Source organism: Rhinolophus hipposideros, assembly GCF_964194185.1.
Source record: "Rhinolophus hipposideros genome assembly, chromosome: 2".
Taxonomy (NCBI): Eukaryota; Metazoa; Chordata; class Mammalia; order Chiroptera; family Rhinolophidae; genus Rhinolophus; species Rhinolophus hipposideros.
The window spans coordinates 83,821,519-83,845,786 of record NC_138048.1 but is presented as its reverse complement, the minus strand read 5'-3'; the positions used below and the strand labels follow the sequence as shown (position 1 = coordinate 83,845,786).

General features: G+C 40.9%; 1 protein-coding gene across 4 annotated transcripts in view; it reads left to right on the top strand.

The window, feature by feature from the left end:
• TIPARP (TCDD inducible poly(ADP-ribose) polymerase) overlaps positions 1-24,268 on the top strand; it is a 114,454-nt gene that overhangs the window by 63,045 nt on the left and 27,141 nt on the right. Inside the window, exon 1 of one of the 4 annotated variants that reach the window (XM_081026322.1) lies at positions 21,505-21,794. The exons of 2 other annotated variants lie outside the window; for them this stretch is intronic. The gene's annotated coding sequence lies outside the window, so the exon portion shown is untranslated. Of the gene's footprint in view, positions 1-21,504; positions 21,809-24,268 lie in introns of those variants that run through there. One more of the 4 variants, XM_081026323.1, reaches the window with a different exon arrangement.

The window sequence follows — 24,268 nt, the reverse complement described above, 5'->3', positions numbered from 1 at the left end:
AATATTTGCAGCAGCTTTATTCATAGTAGCCAAAGCTGAGAACAACCCTCATGCTCATCAACAGATGAATTGATAATCAACTGATGGAATATACACACAATGGAATATTACTCATAGCTATTAAAAGGAACTGCTAATGCATGCAACAATATCAATAATCTCAAGCAGTATGCTAAGCAAAAGAAACTAGACATAAAAGAGTACATACTATATGATTCCACTTATATGAAATTCTAGAAAGGAAAAATTTATAGTTACACAAAGCACATTAGTGGTTGCCTAAGCCTAGGGGGTTGTGGGTCAGGGAGCATGGACAGCAAAAGGCTAAAAGGGAACATTTTAGGGTTATGAAAATGTGTTTTCTTCCTTCCTTCCTTCCTCCCTCCCACCCTCCCTCTCTTCTTCCCTCCATTCCTCTCTCTCTCCCTCCCTTTCTTTTTTTGTTTTTTTGTTTTGTTTTGTTTTTAAGGAGGGCACAGCTCACAGTGGCCCATGTGGGGATCGAACTTTGGTGCTACCAGCACCATGCTTTAACCAACTGAACTAAATGGCCAACCCCCCAAAATGTGCTATTTCTTGACTGTGGTCATAGCATGGTTGTATTCACTTGTTAAAATTCATTAAACTATAACTTAAATTGGTTGCCTTTTACTTTATGGAAATTATGCCTCAATAAAATGTATTTGTTAAAAATAGTTACATACAGTGCTTTCAGGGCCAACACTCTAAACCTCTCACCCTGGGTTGGAAACCCAGCTCCAACTCTTATTAGCCATGTAACCTTGGACTTAAGTTACTTAATCTCCTTTTGCCTCAGTTTCATCCCCTGTAGACTCAGGATAATAATAATACATACCTCATGGGATTGTTGTAGGGATTAAATGAATTCACATACATAAAGCTCTTAGGTCAAATAGCCAGTATGAATATTATTATTACTGATGTTTGCTTTGATCACTTGGCTATTCCCAGAAAGACACAAATGTCCAAAAACATGCCACTCTCTCCATTGTTCACTCTCGTTCATCATAGTTGTTCATTGTTCATCTCCAGTATTGAGCACAGAATTATACACATGGTGGGTAGCTGATAAATATGCTTTTAGTGGATGAACTATTTAATGAATAAACATTTATTCAACGAGTTGCATAAAATATTCCTAGTGATAGAGTTTCTCTTTGGGGTGCTGGGAAAGTTTTGGAAATAGATAATGGTACTGGTTGGATAATACTGTGAATGTGGTTAATGCCACTGAATTATATGGTTAAATGGCATGCTTTTGTTATGTATATTTTACCACAATAAAATAAATATACATAAAACGAAAAGGAAACTACAGCTTTGGATTCCAGCTTGCAGAGGCTATATATAACCTCAGAAGAGTCACCACAGTTGTCTGTGGCTAAAATGTGGAAGAAAATTTTCATTCGTAAAGTCCTTTTAGGTCTTAACATGGGGATGTTTCTGAACATCTTGACAGGAAAAGCGAAAATTTCGATGCACTGTGGGGTGCATTAAGAACCAAAAAAGCTTGCTCTATCAAGCATCTGTCTCGTAAGATAAAATTTCTACCAACTAAACTACAGCTTGCTTCCCACACAAAAGCTATTAAAATATAGAAGATTTAGCACCTGTTAGCAAAATTATGAATTGAAATAACTTGACTTCCGGTGTTAAGTTGCTCAACAACTATATGATTAACTTTCTTCTTCTTTAGAACTTATGTAACATGATTTGTATATCTTGAACACCTCTGTAGAAACACCCATTTTGTTGATAATGGTCAGATTTTAGGAAATACTCTTAAAGTGTGACAGCTTGAAAAGAATTATTTATTTGAGACACTTTTAAAGCACATGAAGGATTGTTCATTTTATGGAATATAAAATGTTTACATGTTCTTCCTTCCCTTGATGCAAATTACTTAAGAACTCACAGTGTGTAAAATGATTAAAATCATGTAACAAGTACAGAGGAAAAATAAGAGTTTAAGTGCTTAAATTAGCTTTGACTAGTATATAGTGTTACTTCCTTTCATAAAGGCAAGATGGAAAGGATACCCTATAGTTCCATTAAAATGGAAAGTTTTATTCATTTCCTTCCTCTCCATTTCTCTCTCTACTGCTGCATGGCAACCACTGGAGAAAAGAGGAGGCATGTTAGCTTCCACAGTGGTATCTGCCATGACGTAAAGCAAAGCTCTGCCGTCTGTTAACGTATTTGGCTCTGGTAGATTATCCAAACTTTGATTACCTTATTATCAAAATACCACAATGATAAGTTTCTCTCCCTCAAGGAATCCGATTCACTTTACAGTTACAAATCAGCAAAGAGCTATAGGGAGACTCTTATGAAGAAAAAAGATAAACGAGCCATGTGTATTATTTTCTTTACGAAACACATAGGCTAAAGATTTGAATGGAATATCAGGTGGTTGTTTGCAAGATATTTTAAATATTTCAAAATGCCCACTGAAAATTCTGTCGATACTGAAACAAAGCTAAAACTTTTGACTTGCATCTTTCGTAGCATGCTGATTACTTAAATGCTCTACTTAGGGCTCATATCTGTCTAATTAGGAATTTCATATAATTAAAAATGAGAAAGTAAACTATTGCATGATAAATGTAGTTTGTTTACTAGATTTTTTTTTCTTTTTTTAAAATATGAGGTCCTTGTAATCCTTGGTAATGAAAATGTTGGGAACCATAAGTCTGTACTAATCATTTGGCAATTATCTTTCTATACTGCTGCTACCTGAGTATTATTAACTTGTGATTTACATACTACCTTTTTCTGAAAGCATTTAAATCGTCTCATTCTAGCTAAATATTGTTCTTTTAATATTTTGGTTATTTTCTTACCTGCCCAATGAGATTGTAAAATCCTTAAGAAAATGGAGCACCATTGCATTTTCTGCACAGTGAGTGGTTTCCCCTTATCCTACTCACTGACCAATGGGTTGTTGGTAGAATTTTCTGGTCTGATCCATTTGTTGCCCTCATTCAGCAAATGAGAACCTAGTATGAGTCAGTCACTGTACCTAATGTCAAGTGTAATTAGGTGACGGGAATACACATAAAAGGAGTAGGCAGTGTTCAAGGAAAAGGGAACAGTTGATGCAAAAGCCCTGAGGCAGGAAAGAGCTGGGCTGGTCCCAGGAACTGAAAGGACAGCAGGTTTAAGCTCTGTGGGCAAAGAGAGAACAGAATGAGATGAGCTTGGAGAGTTTAGCAAAAGCCAAATTATGCATGGCCTTTTAGGCCACAGTAAAAAGTCCTTAAAACGTTTGCTCTCTGATTGTTCTGGGTTTGGGGTGAGGGTGACAAGAGGTATATTAGAGAAATCCATTTGGAGGCCAGGTGTTGGCTTAGACCAAAGTGGTAGAACAGGAATAAAGAGAAGTACATTTGAGATTTACTGTGAAGGTAGAAATCATAAGATTTACAGATGGGTTACATGTGGGAGATGAAGGAAAGGGAGCAATTGCATGAAATGCAATACCATTCACTGAGATGGGAGGCTTTGAAAGAAAATCAAAGTTTGCTTAGGGCTATGTTATGTTTAAGATGCCTTAGAGACATACAGAGAGAGAGATATCAAGTCAGTAATTATGTTCGTAGGTCTGGAACTTACTAGATATATGGTGGATCAGCATATATTGATGGTATTTAAAGATATGTTAGAGGAACTCTGTATTTTAGAGATTGAAGAGGAGAATGTAAGATACAAAAGGAACAGGGAAAGGAAGTAGAAAGGAAACCAGGATGTGTAATGTACCAGAGGTCAAGAGAGGAAAATAGTCAGCTGAGAAGTAAGCGTGAGGAGAGTAAATTGACTATTAGACTGGACACCACCAGGGTCACTAGAGGCCTTAACCAAACAGTTTCCAGAATATGAAAGATACTGAAGACAGATTGGATAGCTTGGGAGAGATGAGCAATTTGAGAAGGTACCAATAGATAACTCTTTGGGGGAAGTTTAGATAGCATATAAAAAGAAAATTCAAGAGGAGGAGACAGATTTGGGGGAGGGAGAAGGGCTGAGATGAACTAAGTTTTTAGATATGGTGAGCTCCATACAGTTACAGACCAACAAAGTGAAATGATCTTACAAAAGGCTGGCTTATGACTTGAGAGAGAGCTTTGGAACCATGTATGTGCAACCAAAGCTAGGACAAGAGTTTCGTGCCCACGTGCCCTTTTAACATACCCTGTCTCTTCCTACAGTCTGTGCTCAAGAGCCTGATGTAAAAGAGGAAATGTAACACATAACCCTTCCAGATGTAAGTCTTGTACTACTCCATTCAGCTACTGACTTCATCCTCTCTAGAATCTACAAGCCGCTTTAGTCCTTTACCTGGCCCTTTCATTTTTTTTCCAATAAAAGAACTTTCTAGAAGTAGCATTTCTAGACCACAATGTGTGTCTTACTGTGACATGTCAGAGGCAGCAGCTGTGCATACTCTTATGGCACTGTGGGAGGTTGGAGAAAGCTGAATGAGATATGCTGTGCTTCTTTCTTCCTGCTCTGAGTGGCACCTTATATGTGCTTGGTTCCTGTAGCCTTTGTTAAGTAAATCAGGAACTTAATCTTTTCTGGGATCAGTTAGTGTGGGCTGTTGGGCCATTCTATGGCCCCTGACTTTCTTTAAATAATTGGGAAGAAGGGAATAGCTATGAAAATCAGAAGAGGTAGAAAAAAGAAAAAAAATCCGAAGAGGTGGGAGGACTTTTGGAGGTGGAACCCATTATGTATGACTGCCAAGAAGTTTTCTCAGCACTTTGATGAAGACGGTTTTGAGATTCCTCATGGGAATGTTTTCTTGCGAGAGTACCATGCAGGTATATTTTACAGGCTTCTTTTCCTTTTTTTCAAAGTAACTTTAACTTACACCTACTCAAATAAGCTACCAGTCTTGTATGAACTGACTCATTTGTCAATAACAAGTGCAAAAGCCGGTGTGGGGGCCGATTACTCCATCAAGAACACAGAAAGGGTTTCAGCTGAAGCATGTCAAGAAGCAGTGAACTTTTTCTTGTTACTTTAATGGCACTCATTGACTTACACGTGGTTCCTCTGTGTTCTGAGAAAGACTGTAAGTTCCGTGCAAAGGGGACAGGGACACAACATGGGCAGAATGTAAGAAAGATGACTTATAGTACACCATGAAAGGAATTGTGTCAGTTAATTCATTGTATTAGTTTCCTAGGGCTTCCATAACGAAGAACCACAAACTGGGGGTCTTAAAAACAACAGAAGTGTATCATCTCCTAGTTCTGGAGGCTAGGAGCCCAAAATTAAGATGTTGGCAAGGCCATACTGCTTCTGAAACCTGGAGGGGACTCTTTTGCTTCTTTCTAGCTTCTGATGGTTGGCCAGTAAGCTTTGCTGGTTCTTGATTCACAGCTGCATAACTCTAATCTCTGTCTTCATCATCATGTTATATTGCCTGTGTCTTCACATGGCCATCTTTTTTAAGGACACTAATTATACTGGAGTAGCGGCCCACCCTACTTCAATATGACCTTATCTTAACTAATCACGTCTATTCCCAGTTTTCTGTGACTGTTTCCAAATAAGTTCACATTCTAGAGTACTAGGGGTTAGGACTTCAGCGTATCTTTTTTTGAAGAGACATAATTAATCCCTAACATTCATTTTCGAAAAAAAAGGAAAGAAGGAAGCAAAGTGGTAGTTATGGATCATTGGTTGGGAGGCTAGCTGTCCCCATTATTGTTTCCAGACCACAACTTCCCTACTTACTGATAGCAAAAAATTGCTTCCAAGAGGTCCCTGCTATTTAAACTACCCTCTCTTCCTTTCTTCTGGTAGATAGAGTTTCCACAAAAATAAGACCTCACCAGACAATCAGTTCTAATGCGTCTTTTGGAGCAAAAATTAATATAAGACCTGGTATATATTATATTATATATTATATTATATATGATATTATATATTATATTATATTATGTTATGTTATATTATATTTTATATTATATTATACCAGGTCTTATAGTAAAATGAGACCAGGTCTTATATTAATTTTTGTTCCAAAAGACTCATTAGAGCTGATTGTCCAGCTATTTCTTATTTTCAGGGAAACAGTATTGTTATGTACTGACCAATCAGTTACTTCTCTCCACTAAATATTGGGCAGTGTTTCTCAAACTTTGTTGTATATTCCAGATCATCTGGGAACTTGGTAAAAATACAGAAGTTTCAGCCTATCCTACTTCAATAAGCCTGTCTCTGTATCTTCTAATGGCTCTCTGGGTGATTCTAGTACACTCCAAAGTTGGAGAACCATTGGCTTTAGGCACAGGGCTTGCAGCTTTTCTACTCCAACCTTTGTCAGCCTCATGGAAGACTTCATCACCCACACGATGACTCAGCCAACAGCAGATCTCTCATATCTTGACCTCTTCACTCTCAGTGACCTTTCACTCCACTCTGTGAGAGGCGCTCCCACAGCCACACTCTGGACCTTGTCATCATTATTTCACTCATTTGGAGTAACCAGTATTACAGTGAATTAGCTGCACTCTGCACAGCAGAATTATAAGGCAAGTTCTTCTTTTCTCCCAATTGCCCTTTTCAACTTTTTCTCTAAATTAGTTTTTATTTTTTCTGATCACTAGGGTAGATCACTAACTTTTCTGGCTATTTTTAGGTGAAAAAAAAAAAAATTCTCCTGGGGACTCTCAGTCACAGGAATAGTCTCAGTTTGGTAATTTAAATGTTCAATAGAATTTGAACCACATTCAAAGCTAAAGCTTTTCTCCTCCCCCATCTTTTTGCTGTCGCTGACTGGAAAGCCTATGGAGGGAGTACAGGATGGCAGCTTCTCTCTGTCCTCTCTTTGCTCTGTGTCCTTCCCATCCCGTCCCTGGTTGGGTTACCTCTGCACCTTCCAGGATCGGATCAAGAAGAGAGAGAGAGAAGAGATTGTCAAGGTTTTACTTGTTTGGCACAGACACAGTCCACCGTGGCAGCCTCTGGGAGGGCAGAATCCTATTCCTCACTCTTTCCTTTGATTGGTGTTTTGTGAATTTTGAGGAGTCACTCTCGCCTTGGAACAATCCAGTGTTTCTGTCTCTTACTGGCTTCCTACAATTTCTTCCTTAGCCCCTGGCCATCTGTGGCCACTCCCTCCAGCCAGGCATGGAATCTGAGATAGCTCCAGACTGGCTGCTCCCACAGGCCCACATCTTGCCCTACTGTTGGAGGATACATAGCTTGCTCCCAGGGTAGCCTTATGCCCCTCCCCCTCCCACCACCACCAGCCCACTTAATTTGGTCAGTTTCTCTTACCAGACCTTACATTCTTTAAACTCAAGGAGGAACATTTGAAGCTCTTTGAGTAGTTTCCTTAATGCATCTCTCTCACTTGGTTTAGGGAGAGGGGAGCATCACTTCCTTCACCCAGAAGAGAGGGAAAAATGCAAGGCACTCCAGCAATTCTCCAAAGATAACTTCTCTGTTAATTTTTCAACTTCAATTCTGTCCACACTCCAGGTGGGTGGTAGATTAAGGGTTACACCGTCAGTTTGACCCTCTCTTTGCAAGTCCTGTATTAGGTGATATAGCCTCTCATTATAGCACCTATTGTTTCCATCCTCTCTTTAGGGCCTCAGCCAAACTAAAACAGAGCCCCAACTGAACATCCTGTTTACACAGAACACTGCTCCCTAATTTAGGAAGTGGCTAGTTTGCTTGTTAAACAATCTCACTAGGACCATTACTTGACCTCAAGGGGACCCTTCCCCTGTTCATGGTCCCCCTTACTTTCATCATTAGACTTTGCCTGTCTCCCTCCCTCCTAGATTAGATTTCATGGTCCATAATTTCAGTAATCCTCTTGCCAATATCTTTTCCTCACATCAATCTAGAAAAAAAACCTCAATCTTGAATTAACTCAACAGCTCACATTCTACATGCTTGAACCCAGACAGCTGGGCACCACAATGGAGAAACACAAAAGGGACAGCTGATTTGACTATGATTTTAAGGTCACTCGCTCTGGGTACTCAGTACTGCCAGCAATCCAGTTATATTTCTTTGGCCAACTGGCTCTCTTGCTCTCTGCAAGGGCCGTTTCAAGTCTTCCCCACTCTACTCCCTAACCTTGCTGCTCACTCTCAGAAAATACCTCATCTTTTATTTATTGGAAAATACAGAAATCATTATACTGTAGCACATTCTCCCTAGCAAATTTACCACCCAACCTACACCCACACCCATCGTATTCTCTCTCCCTCCTGTTAGAATAGAGATGCTCCTCCTCTAGTCCAAGACCAATTCCTCTGTTTTTTCCCTGGCTCCCATCCCCGCCTTCTTGGAACCATACACCATTAATTATCCCTTCTTGTAACTTTAGCCTCTCTCTTTTGGATTCTTATCAGCATCTAAACATGTTAAAGTCTCTTCTATCTTAACAAACGTGTAACAGCTTACACTTACCAAGTAATTACTATGTACAACTATTGTTTTTAGTATTTCATATATACAATTTATTTAGTCATCATATTACCCTATGAAGTAGGTAGTATTTTTATCTTCATTTTTAAGAGAAAACAGATTCAGAGTGAGTAACTTGCCAAAGATCATATAGTTAATGAGTAAAGTGGGATTCCAACCCAAGCAGAGAACACCTAGCCTTGTGTTCTCTGGATTCCCTGTTGGTCTGTTTTTATTTCTATTGTTTTTCTAGGGTTTTTTTATTGCATGTTTTTTTCTCCTCATGACCTGCTCCTCACCAACTTTTATTATGATAAATTTGAAATTTACAGAAAAGCTTTAAATAATAAGAATAATACAATGGGCACCTATTATATACCCTTTATCTAGATTCTCACACACATATCTACACACACACACGCAGTTACACAATAACATGACTCAAATTTCAGTACCATGGTATACTAACTGTTATTACAGAAAACGCAAACTTCACTGCCAGAACTTCAGTCTTCAAAGCACCACATAATTAACAGATGCCCATCATGATCAGTAACAGTAACCAATCACAACAGCTCTTTCCAAATCTGTCAGTGATTGGTCACTGCACAGCTGCTATTCAGTTCATGCACAGACAGCAAAGGCATGCAGTTGTGTTGTTTCTTTGTCTCCAAGTGATAAACTCACATGACATTTTATAAATTTGAATATTTGAAAGAGGAAATTGGCCAAAAAGATGAAAGTGCAGGAAAAAATTAAAAGTGATGACAGTGAAAGTGAAATTGGAATCAAAATGGAGTCATAGAAGAGATAACTGGGAGTACTAACACTGTCACCATAGAGACTCTCTAGCTATGCAGCCAGAGGAACTTAGTGAAGATGAATTTATCAAGATTAATGAAGAAAGTGGTTGTGATGAAAAGGAAGAAGATGTCTTGGAGGAAGTGACATTGGCAAAAACTTCATATTAAAGGAACTTTTGAAGCTATTTCATGACATTATAAGTGCAAATGATAAAATGATACTAGCTGATTCAAACTTAAAAAGGAGTATGACAAGTTGCAAAGACATAGAGAAGATGCTCAGTCCATATGGTTAGTTATACAATCAGAAGAATTGTTCGAACTACTATAAGTTTTTTTACAAAGAAACAAAACAATCCTCAATGTTTCTAGTGTTTTAAATTACAGTGTACTAAATGAAAAGTTGTTCTACTAGTTTTTCATTTTACTGCATTTATAACTAACCATAAGGGAATTCATAATGTTCTGACAAAAATGTTTAAAGGTCATGGAACAGTGGTAATTTTTTCCACTGATTATTAAAATAATTTTACACAGTTTCACTTTACATAATCATTTTTGAGTCCTACACTACCATGCAAAGTGAGAACTGCATATATATGTGTGTGTGTGTATAAATATATGTGTTTATACATATATATGTATATACACCTATATACACACACACACACACATATATATATATCACATATATATATGTGATATATATATATATGTGATATATATATCGTATATATATATATATATGTGATATATATATATATGTTGGTTTTTTTCCCCTGAGCCATTTGAAAGTACCCTACAGTTATCATGATGCTTTACCTCTTAAAATATTTTACCGTGAATCTCTATCTCTTAAGAACAGGGACATTCTCCTACATGATCATAGCACGTCTCTTAACACTCTCAAGACATTAAACATTGATATTATATCAGTATGTATTGTTATGTATTCAGTATGTATTCAAATTTCCCCAATTGAATAATATCCTTTATAGCATTGTTTAATATCCCGTATCTACATGAAGATCAGGCATAGCCTTTAGTTTCCTTTAATCTAGAATAGTTCTGCTGTGTTTTTTGTTTCTTTTTCCCTCATGACATTGATATTTTTTAAACAGTCTGTGGAATGTCCCACTATTTGGACTTGTCTGATTGTTTCTCATGCTTAGATTTGGATCAAATCTAACTTGTTTCCTCCACCTACCCTATTCCCACTCCCCAACTAGGGCTCAGGTAGGTATGGTAAGTTATAGTGAAATTTCTGTAATGTCCTTCTCTCTCTTTATTCTTTCCTCTCTCTCCTTAACTAACCAACCAACAATTAACCAACCAATCCTCCTCCAAAAAACAAACTAAACATCTCCACAACTACCTCCCTGGATCTTCCCACACATTCCACATTCTTAAGAATGACTGAAATATTGTTGTTTTAGTCTTTGCCAACAAAATTATTCTTGTAATTTTCATGGATGGCTTATCTCCCCAATTAGTTTATACACGTGAATTCAGAGAAGACATAATTATGATATCTTAAGGTATTCTCCATAGCTCCTAACACATGCCTTACCTGTCATTGGAGTTCAGCAGATGCTTGTTGAATCAAAAAAAGATATATTTTTTTGACAATGCTACACCAATAATCATTTCTCCTCCTCTAGTCATCATATCAGAAGTATATAACTCCTGTTAGTGGTAATTTTAAGTTTGATCACTTGGTTAAGGTGGTGTGTATCAGGTTTCTCTCTTGTCAGATTGATTACCTCTTTGCTTTTGTTATTAATGAGTAACATATAAGGAGATAGGTGGGGACTATGTGAATATTTTATTGTCTAACCTGTTACCCAGTGGTGCTAACATCCACTGGGAACCCTTTCCTTATCAATTATTATTTTGGTGGTTACGAAAATGATTTTCCAATTCTGTCAGTCCGTATACATTTATTAGCTGGCACTCTTCTGTGAAGAAGAGCTTTCCCTCCTCTCCTGCACCCTTCCTTTTTTTTTAGTATTTTTATTGACTCATGGATTCTTTTTCATTCAATATGTTATAATGAATTGCCATCATTATTTTAATCTTTCAAATTGTCCTATATTGGCCAGTGGGAGGACCTTTAATTTGGCTTCTGTGTCATTTGACACATCCCATTAGTTTGTGAATGCTTACCTGGTTATTTTTAATTGAGTACCAGACATTGCATTTGGATAATTGTAAAAAATAGTTTGAGGCCTAGAATAATATTATCTTCTCCAAGGAGGATTTACATTTGCTTCTGGCAAGAGGTTAAGGCCACTGGCAATCTTAGATCACCTTAATCCAATTAGAGGGCTTGAGAGGACTTGAAGCTGGGAGAGCTGGCCTAGTTCTGGTTTATCCTTACTCTCAATGCAGGCCTTTGGGTCCCAACCCAAAACCTGGAGTCACTCCCCTTGACCTTCCCCGGACTCCAATTTTATACCCCTATCCCTGTGAATCTGTCAAAAGCTCTGTTCAGTTTCTCAGCCAACTATTTTGGGAAAAGCGGCTCTAAAAGTTCTGCTTACCTCTCTAAGTTTTCTTCTCTCAGATCTTGTTACCTTAACTCTTCATTGCCATGTTAGCTCTCAGAAGGATTTTTAAAGATTTTGTCCAACTTCTGTGGGTTTTCTCGGTAAAAGTGTTAGCCTAACTTACCTAATCCATTATTGGAAGTGAAAGTTCTCCTTACCCCAGAGTTGACTTTTAAAAATAAAAATATGGTTATGTCATTTTCCTAATTAAAACACTTCAATGACTGCTTGTTTTTCTTAAGAATCCTTAAGTAGGCCCAAAGGTCTATATCCCTGATCATCTCCAGCCACGCTCCTTCACACTTTCTCCTTTCCAGACACACTGGCTCTCTTTTGCATGCCACATCTTCACAATTTTGGCTTTGCACTGTGGTTTCCATCTCCTGACTGTCAACTGCTCTCTCCCATCTCCCCCTCTGACTTAGTTAATGCTTACTTACCCCAGAGCTCAGCCAAATGTTTCTTCAGCAAGGAAGCCTCCCTGGCTTCCCCGGCCTAGGCAGGTCTCAGTCGTGGCACCCCTGCTCTTCTTCGAAGCACTTACTAAAGTTTGTAATTGCAATCTTTGAGTGATTATTGGAGTAATATTTCTCTTCATCGATATGCTATATAAAGGCAGGGATCACGTCTGTTTTGCTCATCATTGCATGCCTAGCAACTAGTAGCAGACGCTCAATAAAATAGAGGAAAGAAGAAAAATGATTGTCAATCTAAAGTCACTTATCTATGCAATTAGCCCATTTATTCCATCAACAATTCTGCATGTATGGTTTTTGTTGATGCAGCTAGAATTTCCTGGCCTTTAATTTTGAAGTCTGATTTAAAAACAAAACAAAACAAAAAAAACAAACAAGAAAAACAGTTGCAGTTTCCATTTCTCTTATGGTCAAGTTGATTTCATGTCGATAGAACGTTATTTTTAACCAAAGAAATGTTGGTCTTTGATGACTTTGCAAAACTTCGAAACCAAGAGGTTACCTTGGTTTCAAAATAAACACACTGATCATTAAGAAAAAGCAATTGAGATCCTTAATTTCCAATTTGACTAACTCCTCTAAAAGTGACAAATAAAGAGTCTCAGGTAGGTGATGAAGTCAAAATGACACAGGAATAATGTTGCAAATATGATCTTCTGCTTAATATAGATTCCCCTGGTAAATTCCAATCTATTTCACATTTGAAAATAAAGACAACTGCTTCTTTAAAGTTAGCTCAGCTGGTTGGAGCATGGTACTGGGAGTACCAAGGTTGCCGGTTAGAAGGTTTGTAGGCAAAAAGTCAATAAATAATGGGAACCTGAATTGATACTGGATTTAGGCTTACATTACTAGAAACTTGTTTGAGCCTGTACCAATTTTGTATTTTCTATCTTAATATGCTTGACTTGGAGTTGGCAATTTTTCTTTTTCTAGGTTTATACGACACACAGATGTTAACTGTTTCACTTCTGTAGCTTCAAAGCAATTTCTTTTTCAGTCAGCTTTCTTGAATAGTGTCGTCACTGACAAAGTTGGATAATGGGAACCATAGTTAGCGTAGGTTTATAGGGATTATAGTTTGCCTCTGCTGGAGAAATATGAAATGAGTACACACACACCACTGGGCAACATCTCACTTTCAGGCTTTGTGAAAATAAATCTTCCTCCTCTGCAAATGCAGAATATAGCTCACCACTCTTTTCAAAAGACACATATTTAAGCCGTTCTAATTAACCTTCATGTCAAATGGAGGAACCAATATGTTTGCTATGTAGGTTTAGAAATAGGGATATTCTTAAATATGGTAGCAAGCAGTCCCAGCTTCTCCCCTAAACTCTAACCTTTATTATCCAATTGCCTACTAATCATCTCTACTGGAATATTTAATATATCTCAATCTTAACATGTCCAAAACTACACTCTTATTTTCCTTTGCTCCCAAAAGCCCCTTTCCCATAATCTTCACCATCTCAATAAATGACAACTTCATTCTTCTAATTGCTCGAGCCAAAAACTGAGGGGTCATCCCTGGCTCTTCAATTTCCCTCATACCCTGTATCCAGTTCACCAGCAAATCCTCTCAGTTCTACCCTCAGCATGTGTCCAGAATCTAAGCACATCTCACCATTGCCACAGTTCCACACTAATCCAAACCACTATAATCTCTTGCCTAGAGTATTAACTGATCTTCCCTGCTTTCACTCTTGCCATCTTAAAAGGCTCCTCTACACCCAGGAGCCAGAGTTATCCTTTTCAAATGTAAATAAATCATGTAGATTTTTGTCTCAAGGTAGAATCCAAAGTCCTGACCATGGGCCTAAATGATACGAAATCTGGCCTTTGGCCACCCCTCTGAACTCTTCAGCAGAACTTCCTTTTGTTCATTCCACTCCAATCATACTGACTTCTGTGATTTTCCTCTACTGTGCCAACCAAGCTGCACCTACGTCAGAGCTTTGCACATGCTATTTCATCTATCTGGAAAGTCCTCCTCTGATACTCTCATGGCTAGCGCCTTTATCTTCCTCCGGCTTCTACTTAAATGGTTCCATTTAGGAAATGCCTTTCCTGAACAGCACACCATTTTTAAAAAGCACCTCATTCCCTTTCCACAATGCTCTTTAACGCCTTACCTAGAGTAAGATTTATCCAGGACAGTCCTGGTTTCAACTGTATTGTCTTGATATAAGTAATTACTCTCAAAATATCCTTGTTTGATAAATCATGTGATTGTATACCCTTACCATGTTTTATTTTTACAGCTTTCATCCCCATCTAATACCACCTGTCTCTCTTCCATTTGAATGTTGATAAAAGTTGACCTTTTGTTTTATTCTCTGCTGTATCCCTATTACTAAGAAGTGCCAACAACACAAATACTCAATAAATATGTGCTGAATGAATGGGGTGATTAACTACCTGACAGTGTCAATTGCTCTCCTGGGAACCAGGGAGGAAAAGATAAATAAGATGCAGTCCCTATTCAATGCACCAGTCCCACCTGAGAGATTCTGATTTGATCGGTCTGGTGTGACTGGAAACATATAAACATACACATGTATATGTTTCTAACGTGGCTCAAGTGATTCTGATGTACAGATGAGCTTGAAAATCTATGGTCTAGGAGCTATCTGCCTAGTGGAGGGGTCACAGATGTAAGGCAGATGGGTGTCAGAATATTTCCCCTCAGTGAATGGCTAGGATATCCCGTCAGCCAAAAATCACCATATTGAGTATGCTATGTACATGATCCTGTCCAGTGTGGCCAGCCAGGGTTAATGATAAATTCCTAAATTATATCTTTGTCACTGGAAAAAGTCTTTACTATAAAGATAGACTACTGATTTTGCAGAGCCTAAACAGCAAAAAGGGGAAGTATTTAGGGCCCAGAATGTCTAAAGACAGCATAAGAAATAGGGACAGGGAAGGTGTCTAACAGAGAATTAAGTATGGGACTTGGTGAAAATGAGCATTTGGACACAATTCATTTGCTGCATGGAACAGCTTTGTAGCCAATCTTGTGCATATAACCCTAATTATAGCCTTAGGACAAATTCACACAAGTAGAGATGCTATTAACTCAAATGATCTCTGCACATGATTTTCAAGATTATCTTTACTTGGGAATTCACTTTTTAAAAAAGTAAACTTTTTTTTCCCCTATTAAATTTAGGTGTACGCCAAGTAGAAACAACAGAGTTTCTTAACATTCCAAGGAATAATTCTAGATACCTCAAGAAACTTGCTGCTGGTAATTCCTCTGACAATATAGCGTTAGGCTTAATTCTTCCTCTCTCTCTATTCTTAGCACCTTGTAGTTATGCTACTATTTATAGTGCTTATTACACTATATTTGTTTGTTTTCCTATTTGGCCATAGCCTCCAAGTCTATGCCTCCAATTCTACCTCGGAGCTCCTTCAAAGTACAGAATCCACTGCCCTCCCAGATTTTGATTCAGGACGCCTAGGATAGGGCTGGGGAATCTGCAGCAGACTTTTCCAAGTGATTTGTGTGGTAGGTTCACAGACTTCACTATAAAAAAAAAAAACAGGGAGGAGGGACTATTGTAGTCATTACATAACTAGTGCCCGGCACATACACACTCAACAAATGTGTGCAGAATGAATGAATGGTCTGGAAAACATCTGGGGACTTTTCTGAGAAACTCATTTCATGTAGACCCAAAACCAATTAGATCAGACAGCACTTAACAGGTCCAAAACTGAAGAGGATTAAAAAGCATACTTAGTTGTCCTGTGAAGATCAGAACAGTCTAGCATTTGATAAGGCAGTTTACAAATGCAAATCTTAGATAAACAGAACACAGAGGTTCCCAAATTACAATGGTTTGACTTACGATTTTTCAACTTTATGATGCGAAAGCTATACACATTCAGAAGAGACTGTACTTTGAATTTTGATCTTTTCCCAGGCTAATGATTATGTGATACGATACTCTCTCATGATGCTGGGCAGCAGCGAGATGATTTTGTCTGACTGTAGCTGTCATGTAAGTGTTCTGGGCACATTTGAGGTAGGCTAGTGTAAGCTATGATGTTGGTAAATTAGGTATATTAAGTGCATTTTCGACTTATAAGTTTTTAGCTTACAATTTTTCAGCTTATAACAGGTTTAGCAGGACATAACATCATCGTAAGTCAAGAATCATCTTTAGTTTGTAATTTGACAAAAGTATTTGAGAACTCATCCTATGCATATTCTATCTGTTTCATTTTCCACTAGGCCTTATACCCTCATCTTTTCCAGACAGAGGCATCTTGCCTCATCAGAGGCAGAGAGAAGTGAGTTTCAAGAAAGGAGATTATAACTGAGAAATGTTTCTAAAACATAGAAATGGTCTGCAAAGTGAATATTCTATCACTTTATGAAAATATAAATCTTAAGTTTACATTTATCAAAGCAGGTTCATGTCATGCTCTAAAACGAACCCACCTTTGAGCGTTGAATTAATTCACCCTTAATTCATGCTGGTTAAATCTCTACTTTTGTTGCTCTGACATATTCTCTAGTAGCATTTTCCAATCTTCTCCCATTAACACCATATTTCAAACCCACTTGAGGTGAATACATTCAGCCAAAATCGTTTCTTGCTCTAGAATCTCAAAAGTGCAGAACTCCCTCTTAGGAAAATAGGAAATCTTCCTTTAGACAAAGTTCCAACAGTTGGCTCATTAGTAACAGCAAGACAGAATTTTCAATAGTAGATTTTATATGTTTAAAAACAGCAGTCATTTAGTTGCCTAGATAATAACAGTTGGAGTTTTCTTTCACTTTGGATATATTAGATACATGCACATCTGAACTTCTTTTGAGTTAGAGAATAAATTGTCCTTATAGTCCGAAAACTATAGCTTGGACTTAGCACTCATAGATAAGGAATTGTCAGTCTGCCATTTATGCAAGTTGGCTGTGTTCTCCGTGTAATCTTAGTACAGCATTGCTAAGAGCCAAAGTCTCTGTTTTCAAATCTCAGGTCTTTCATTGTGCTCTCTGAGTCACGTTAGTCACTGTTTCCTTCTTGGTGTGGTAACCAGAAATGATTATCTTTCCACCAGAAGGATGTTGGGGAAATAACTATTACTAACAATTACGGAAACAGAAAGCAACAGATATTGATACTTGTACTTTATAGCATGTACTTTGTTAATGAAGATGAAAATCAGAGCTCTTGAGTCACTTAAAATTTCAAGTAAGTAGTCTTGGCTTTTACATTAATAAGTTGTTCATTCTGCTAAACTGATCAGTCATGCTAAGGCAAATCCGGCAGACAAGGAAAACAGCAATAGCAATAAAAGGAACATATGCAAAGGAAATTAGAATATTTCAATCCTATAAGCATATTTAAAAAGAATTAAATGGCTTAGGGCCACATATGGAAAGTATAAATATGCAATTCCATATATGTTGCCTACACACACACACAGACACACACACACATTTGGGCCTTCTGTAGTTCTGAAGAGCATTCAGAAAGGAGCCACTTATTCATGTATGCATACTTAAATGTTTAATCCGGTGACTTGAATGTATTAGATACTCAATGAACAAATGATTTTTTTAAATCGAATTGACAATTTCAATGACAAAGAACCAGTTTAGTAAAACTTGTTGTATTTACTGGGAATATTCAACAGCTATGTGTTTAAAAGTCTGTGTTAACATGGAAAGCTGCTTATGATAAAATGTGAAGTAAAATATGAATATATAGTCATGTTATAATAGAAAAAATCTTTGAATAAGACAGAACGTAATTATAGCAAAATTATAGTTAAATTATATAGTCAAATTATAGCAAAATTATAGTTAAAACAGGACTTTAGAAGGTTCAGTTCTGGGTATTCTTATGTCTCCTCTCTACTTCTTATTTTTTTCTTTAATAAACATTTCTTAATCTTATAATTTGGTATATCTGTGGAATTGGCAGGAAATTCTATAGGGCTTTGTGACAGCTCTTATATCTCTGACATACTAGGTCATACTGCCATCCAACTGGTAGAGCCTGCAAGCAGAAAGACTAGTTAGAAGATAAGTTATGATATTTTACTTATCCAAGTAACATGTTTAGCTGTACATAACAGAAAACCAAATTAGGGCTTATTTTTTAGACAACAGTAAGTCCAGGGGTAGCCAGTCTAGGACTGCTGCAGCAGCTCTAAGATGTCAAGAATGACCCAGACTCCTTCCATCTTTCTGCTCCAGCATCCCTAGCTTGTGAATTCCATCTTCATATTTCCCACATCATGCTCTCACCATTATTGTCATGAAGCTCCATCTCCATCTTTATGTTAGTATTCTAGTAGGAAGAAGAAAAAGTAAGACATGGAATGGTATCTCTGTATTAGGAAAAGAAATGTTTTCCTAGAAACCTTCACCATATGTCTATAACTATATCCCATCACATCATCGTATGTCATCTAGGGAAATGAGTTTTTTTGGCTAGGCATGTTGCCAGCTCTTGTCTCCTCCCCCACAAAAGTATCCAGATATTTCTAATAGATAAGGGAAGCAAGCAGTGTCTGCCCCTGCTTCTCATGTAAGAAATATACTCATCCCCTCCCCAAGAGAAACACTCCCCAAGTCTCATCCAGTTACTGCAATGAGCTCAGGTCCAGGATCCAGAAGTCCTGATGATGTGGGGTACTCCCCATCAAAAATGTGAATCTTCAGGCTCTGATAATTTTTAAAGAAAAGTTATCTGCCTCGATACTCCTAATAAGTAATGGTGGATAGACAAGGTACAGGATGTTGGTAAAATTCTTATTCGGCAAAGGGGAAACTCATAGTGGTCACTGGTCCATAGAACATCTCAAATCCTGTTGCATTAACTATAGCAAGGTATCCATGCCCTTGGTAAATTAATCTGTCAGTTCCTGGTTCTGTTCTGTAGGGGGATCTTCCTATTGAATTGTCTTCCACAGTGTCATATCTGAAGTAGACACTGTGGAGGATACCTTTCCTGGAGCATTAAAACTTTGGCGGTCTGAGACTAGATCCAAGAGTGGTAAATCCAGAATCTGGTGCCATTTTTCCCTCTGAGGGGACTGACATTCTGAAACAGTAGTGGAAAAGTTGAAAACTAGCTCGAGTTCTCAAGCGGAGTGGGTGGAGAGTGGAGGGTGAAAATTTTGAGTTCAGGACCCGAGGAGGAAAGATTTTAAGTTGTAATTCCAAAGAGCAACACCCTGGAAGTAACTTTTAATTAATTGTTGACTGGATTAAGGTGATCTGCCCTTAATCTAAATGGCCCCCAAAGAACCTCACCTCCCAATATTCATGGCCTTATGCCACAGACTGAGTTGATTGTGTGACTTGCTTTGCCTAACGACACATTAGTAAGGGTGATATAAGCAAAGGCTTTTACATTGAGGCTTGTCCTCTTGGTAGGCTCCCTCTTGGAACCTAGGGATTACCATCCTGTGAGGAAACCCAAATTAGCCACATGGAGAAGCCATGTAGAGAAGAACCAGGGAAGCCCGCCAACAGCCAGGACAGAGGCCCAGTACACTGGCCCTAGTTGAACCAGGTCCCAGCCATCTGGGCCACCCCAATTGAGGCCCAAGACATGATGGAGTAGAGATGAACCACCTGCACAATGGCCTGATTGAATTCTTGAGCCAGAGAATCTGGAATCATGAGCGAAGAAGAGTTGTTTTAAGTCACTAAGTTTTGAGATAGTTGGTACATAGCAATAAATAACTGAAACACTAAGAATGTATAGCAAATAATCTAGTTGTTGGAAAAAATAGATTACAAATTCTTAATCCAAAAGAAGACATGAAAAGAATAAAACAGAACAGGTGAGATAAATAGAAAGCAAACAGTAAAATCGATTTATACTCAGATACTTGTTTCTAGGCAATTCCATGTATGAGTAGGCATAGACCAAGATCTTGTCTCAGTACACTTTTTAAGCCTGGAAATTGTTGTCTTTTCTTTATTAACCTCTGAATCCTATCCATACCATTGTCCATATTTGAAATAAGCCTGTTGGGTAGATACTACCCTTAATCTATTCTTTGCTGAATAGATTTAGCACAGTTTAGTTGTCACCCCGTTTGGTTTGGAAGAGTTTAAGAAAAGTGTGGAACCATGTATCTATTACTACCACCTCTCAGCTCCTATTCTTATAGGTTTGCATGTCTGGTAAGGTAATAGTTGGCTTTTTCAACCGAGAAAGGCTCCACATTATGGAATTAAGTCATTTCATATTCAGGCCACTGACAGAGAGTATCTCTTTGTAACCTGTATTTTGTTCTCTGCCAGCTGCTGGGGGTGAAGCCATAATTAACTTTCTCTGATTTTGATCAGGGCCTTTGTTTCTCCAATATATAGTAATTACATGAGTTTAATGTAGTGTTTCTTCCTCCACCACTGCAAACCTATTCGATATATGGACTTACCATTCAAGGCCTTTTATTAATTCAGAAAATATGGTAAATTCTCATGGGGTGTCTATTTTAGAGGTGAGCACGCGGTGCTCTGCACACTCCACGAGGACAGGCTTGGTCTGGGCTGCTCAGGCATGTAGTCCAAGCCTAGCGCTCTCCTGGCACACAATAGGCGCTCGCCCAGGAGTGAGTGAGTAAGTCACGACGGTGTTTGCGGGCTTTTATCGTCAAAACCCCAAAGCTAGGTTTCCCTTCTGCAATGCAGTGTACGTTTCCCTGAAACAGGAAAGCCTGTGACCCCGTCGGGCGGGTGGCCAACCCGGGTGTGCCTCCCGGCCGGCCCGTTGTGTACGGCGCGGGCGACCCCGTCTGGCCGCCGCGGTGGTGGCAGCCGTTTGCCTCCTCCTGGGGCTCGGTGGCGTCAGGGGCAGGAGACGGCTTGTGCGGAGGCAAATAAACAAAGCCAACCGCCCAGAAACGGGTCGTTCTGTTTCACATCCTCCTTCAGTTGCCAGGGTTTCCTCGGAACAGAGTGACCCTCCATGTGGCCGCAGGCAGGTGGAGCCCGCCCCACAGGGAGAACCTTCCTTCCCCGCCGCCGCGCGCTCCCCGACGCGCGTAGACGCGGACCCTCCGAGACCCGGCCGGCCTCCCAAAGGACACGCCCCCTCGCGGGAGCCCGCGGCCGCGGCGCTCCCACCCCGCGCGCCTCCCCGTGAGCGAGCGCCGGCGCGCGCGCGCACGGGGCGGGTCTCCTTCCCGGCACCCACTGAGCGCCCGGCCCCCTCACCCCACCCCACACCCGGCCTCCGAGGCTCCGCCTTCGCGACCGGGCTGCTGTGAGCAGGCGACCGGAAGCCACTTTAAAGCAGAGCTGGAGGTGACAGGAGAGGGAGCTGGATCGGGCGTCTGTCGCGGCTCTCTGCGCTCGCGGCGGCGTAATGGCCCGTTCGCGGTTCGCGGCGTCTCCGGCCTGCGACCCCTAGACCCCTGGGCCCGCCCTCTGCGCTGACCCCCCGGCGCGGACGCTGCCCGCGAGCCGGCAGCGCCGCGACTCGGTGCCTGCGGTCGGTTCTCTCGGGCTGCCGGTTCAGGTAAAGGGCTCCGGGTGAGCGCTGACGAGCCGCTGAGGGACCCTAGCGGGGATGGCGGGCGAGGAGGGGGCGCCGGCCTGGCGGCCGGCTCCCGGGGCTCCGGGGGGATTGGTGATTGCGCTGCCTTTTGGTACCAAGGGAACTGGAAGCCTGTCAGTGTCGGGATGGACTCAGTTCACACTTCTTAGGCACTTGCAGCCGCTGGCAGGTGTAGGGGTCGGAGCCGGACGCTGGGGGCTCAGGGTCCCCGGCGTCTCCCCGTCGCCCGGGGTCGGGCTGGCGCGGGGGCGCCCCGCAGACGGAGGGGGAGGGCGCGGCGGCGGGGGGCGCCTTCCGGCCACCCGCGTTCCGGCGGCGGCGCACAAGTTTGCAGACTGCTTGTGGGTTCACTTGGAAGGCGCGGAGGTCTTCGCCTTCCTGCCCGGGCAGCGTCCGCCGGGCGTCCCGGGCGCTCCGCGGGTGGGTCGGGCGGTCCTGCGAGACCCGCGGGACGATCCTCTCGGGCAGGTCGGTTGAGGAGGTGAAGTGGCGATTGTGTGCGGAAGGCGCCTACGGGGCTGCTGGCGGGGGAGCCCGGACTGGGGGTGCTCGTGGGGCGGACACTGGAGCGCCCGCGAGGAGGCGCGGGCAGGGTGCTCGGCACTCGGGGACGCGGCCGAGCCGGAGCCGGGCGGCGCTGCGCGGAGTAGACGCGGCTCGGGGTGCGGGGCTGCGCGGCCCGCCGCGGCCCGCAGGAGGCGCCGCTCGGACCCGGCCGGGCGCCGAGGAGTCGGGCGGCGGCGGGCCCCCGACAGAGTCCCGAGTTCGGGGCGGGCGGTTTCCGGGACCGGGCTCCGAGCCGGGCGTGCGGGAGCAGCCCGAGCCTCGCGAGGCGGGCGGAGCGCTAGGTCGCTCTCCGCGGGGTGCCGGGGACCTGCGGGCCCGAGGAAGGGTCCTCTCCATCTTTATTTTTTGTTCTGCGAGCTAATTGAGGAACGAGGTCCTAGTGACTTCCCCACTCCGGCCACTGCACTTCTCTTCCTCTTCCTCAATTTTATTTCCGAGTGTGACAGGGTAATAGGAAAAGTTGTAGTGTGGGTGTCTGTGTCAATAAAACTGGTTTCGGGTCTGTGCTGCATTGATCGAGTGTGATAGGAGTGGGTAGTGTGTGTGTGCGTGTGCGCGCGTGCCCGCGCGTGGATGTGGGGGAAGGCACAGGCCGGTTTGGTGTGGTTGAGAGGGAATACCACAGTCTGTGCCAATTGTGCCTTGAGGCAGGAGCACTGAATGGTGAATAATAACGCCTGGCTTGGCTGCTTTCCAATTCTTCTGTCAAGTCCCTCCTTCGTGAAGCTTTCCCTAACAATGGCAGCTTGCACTGAACTCTTTCTACCTTTTCCTTTCGTACTTAACCGTATACACTAACACCTTGTCATATGCTGGTTTTGTGTGTGTGGTGTGTGTGTGTTGGATCCTTATGCACATTTTACACACACATTGCAGACTCTCTCCAATTAGATCTTTTAATACTCGTTTTTATGGGGACTCAATTTTACCATTTGTTACTGTGGATCCATAAAGACTAATAGAATTAGGCACTTAATAGGTTGTTTTTCTTCAATAATTCAACCCCAAAATACTGTGGGGCACCCACTGTTTGCATTGTGCTGGGCACTATACTGAGCACCTGGGAGGCATACTTGATGAAGTCATGGGCCCTTGCCTTAAATACCTCTCTCAATGTGTTGGACAAGAGAGAAAGGATTAATTGCTCATCACCAACTCTGTTCCACCTGGCTCCGTGCTCAGTAAATATTTTCAGAATTAGTTAATAAGTGCTAGATTGTGGAGGAGACACCGTTTGTCATTTTACAAAGTTTTCTTTGCTTTTTACTTTAAGTTGCAGTTTTTTCCAAGGGGTCTGATTTGTTGAAGAAAGCACTTTTTTATTTTCTTTCAGTAGTTCATAAGGAATCTGAAATGTGTTTTGTGTTTTATATTCTTGTGCTCTTTTTCTACAGTATGCCTTCATTTGCCTTTTAAAAAAAATACATGTAACTTTTCTGAAAACAGGGAGGCTCTTTCTGTTTTACAAAGTTGTGTTTGGTTTCCAAAACAGTGTGCAGTGGTTGTTGCTGATGTAGCTTCTGCTGCTAAACAAGCCGTGGTATAGTCCTCCTCCAACAGTGGTAACGTTTGGGGAATTGCAAAAGTAGACCCTTAACATCCTCGGGGAATATGTTGGAATTTTCTGAATACAGCAGCTTGTCAAATAACATTATGTTGTAGGAACTTAACTCTTGTTTATATCAATTAGCCTATGGTAAAATTTGTTTCATAATAGTCACTTCCCTTCAAGTCGCAGGTGACTTAAGTGAAGGCTTAACTGAATAGAAATGCTTCAACAGGCTCCTGGCTTTCTCCCATAACAACATTTTAATCGAGAGCCCTTCTTTCCTGAGTATGTCCTTACACTCCAGATTCACTCATTATTT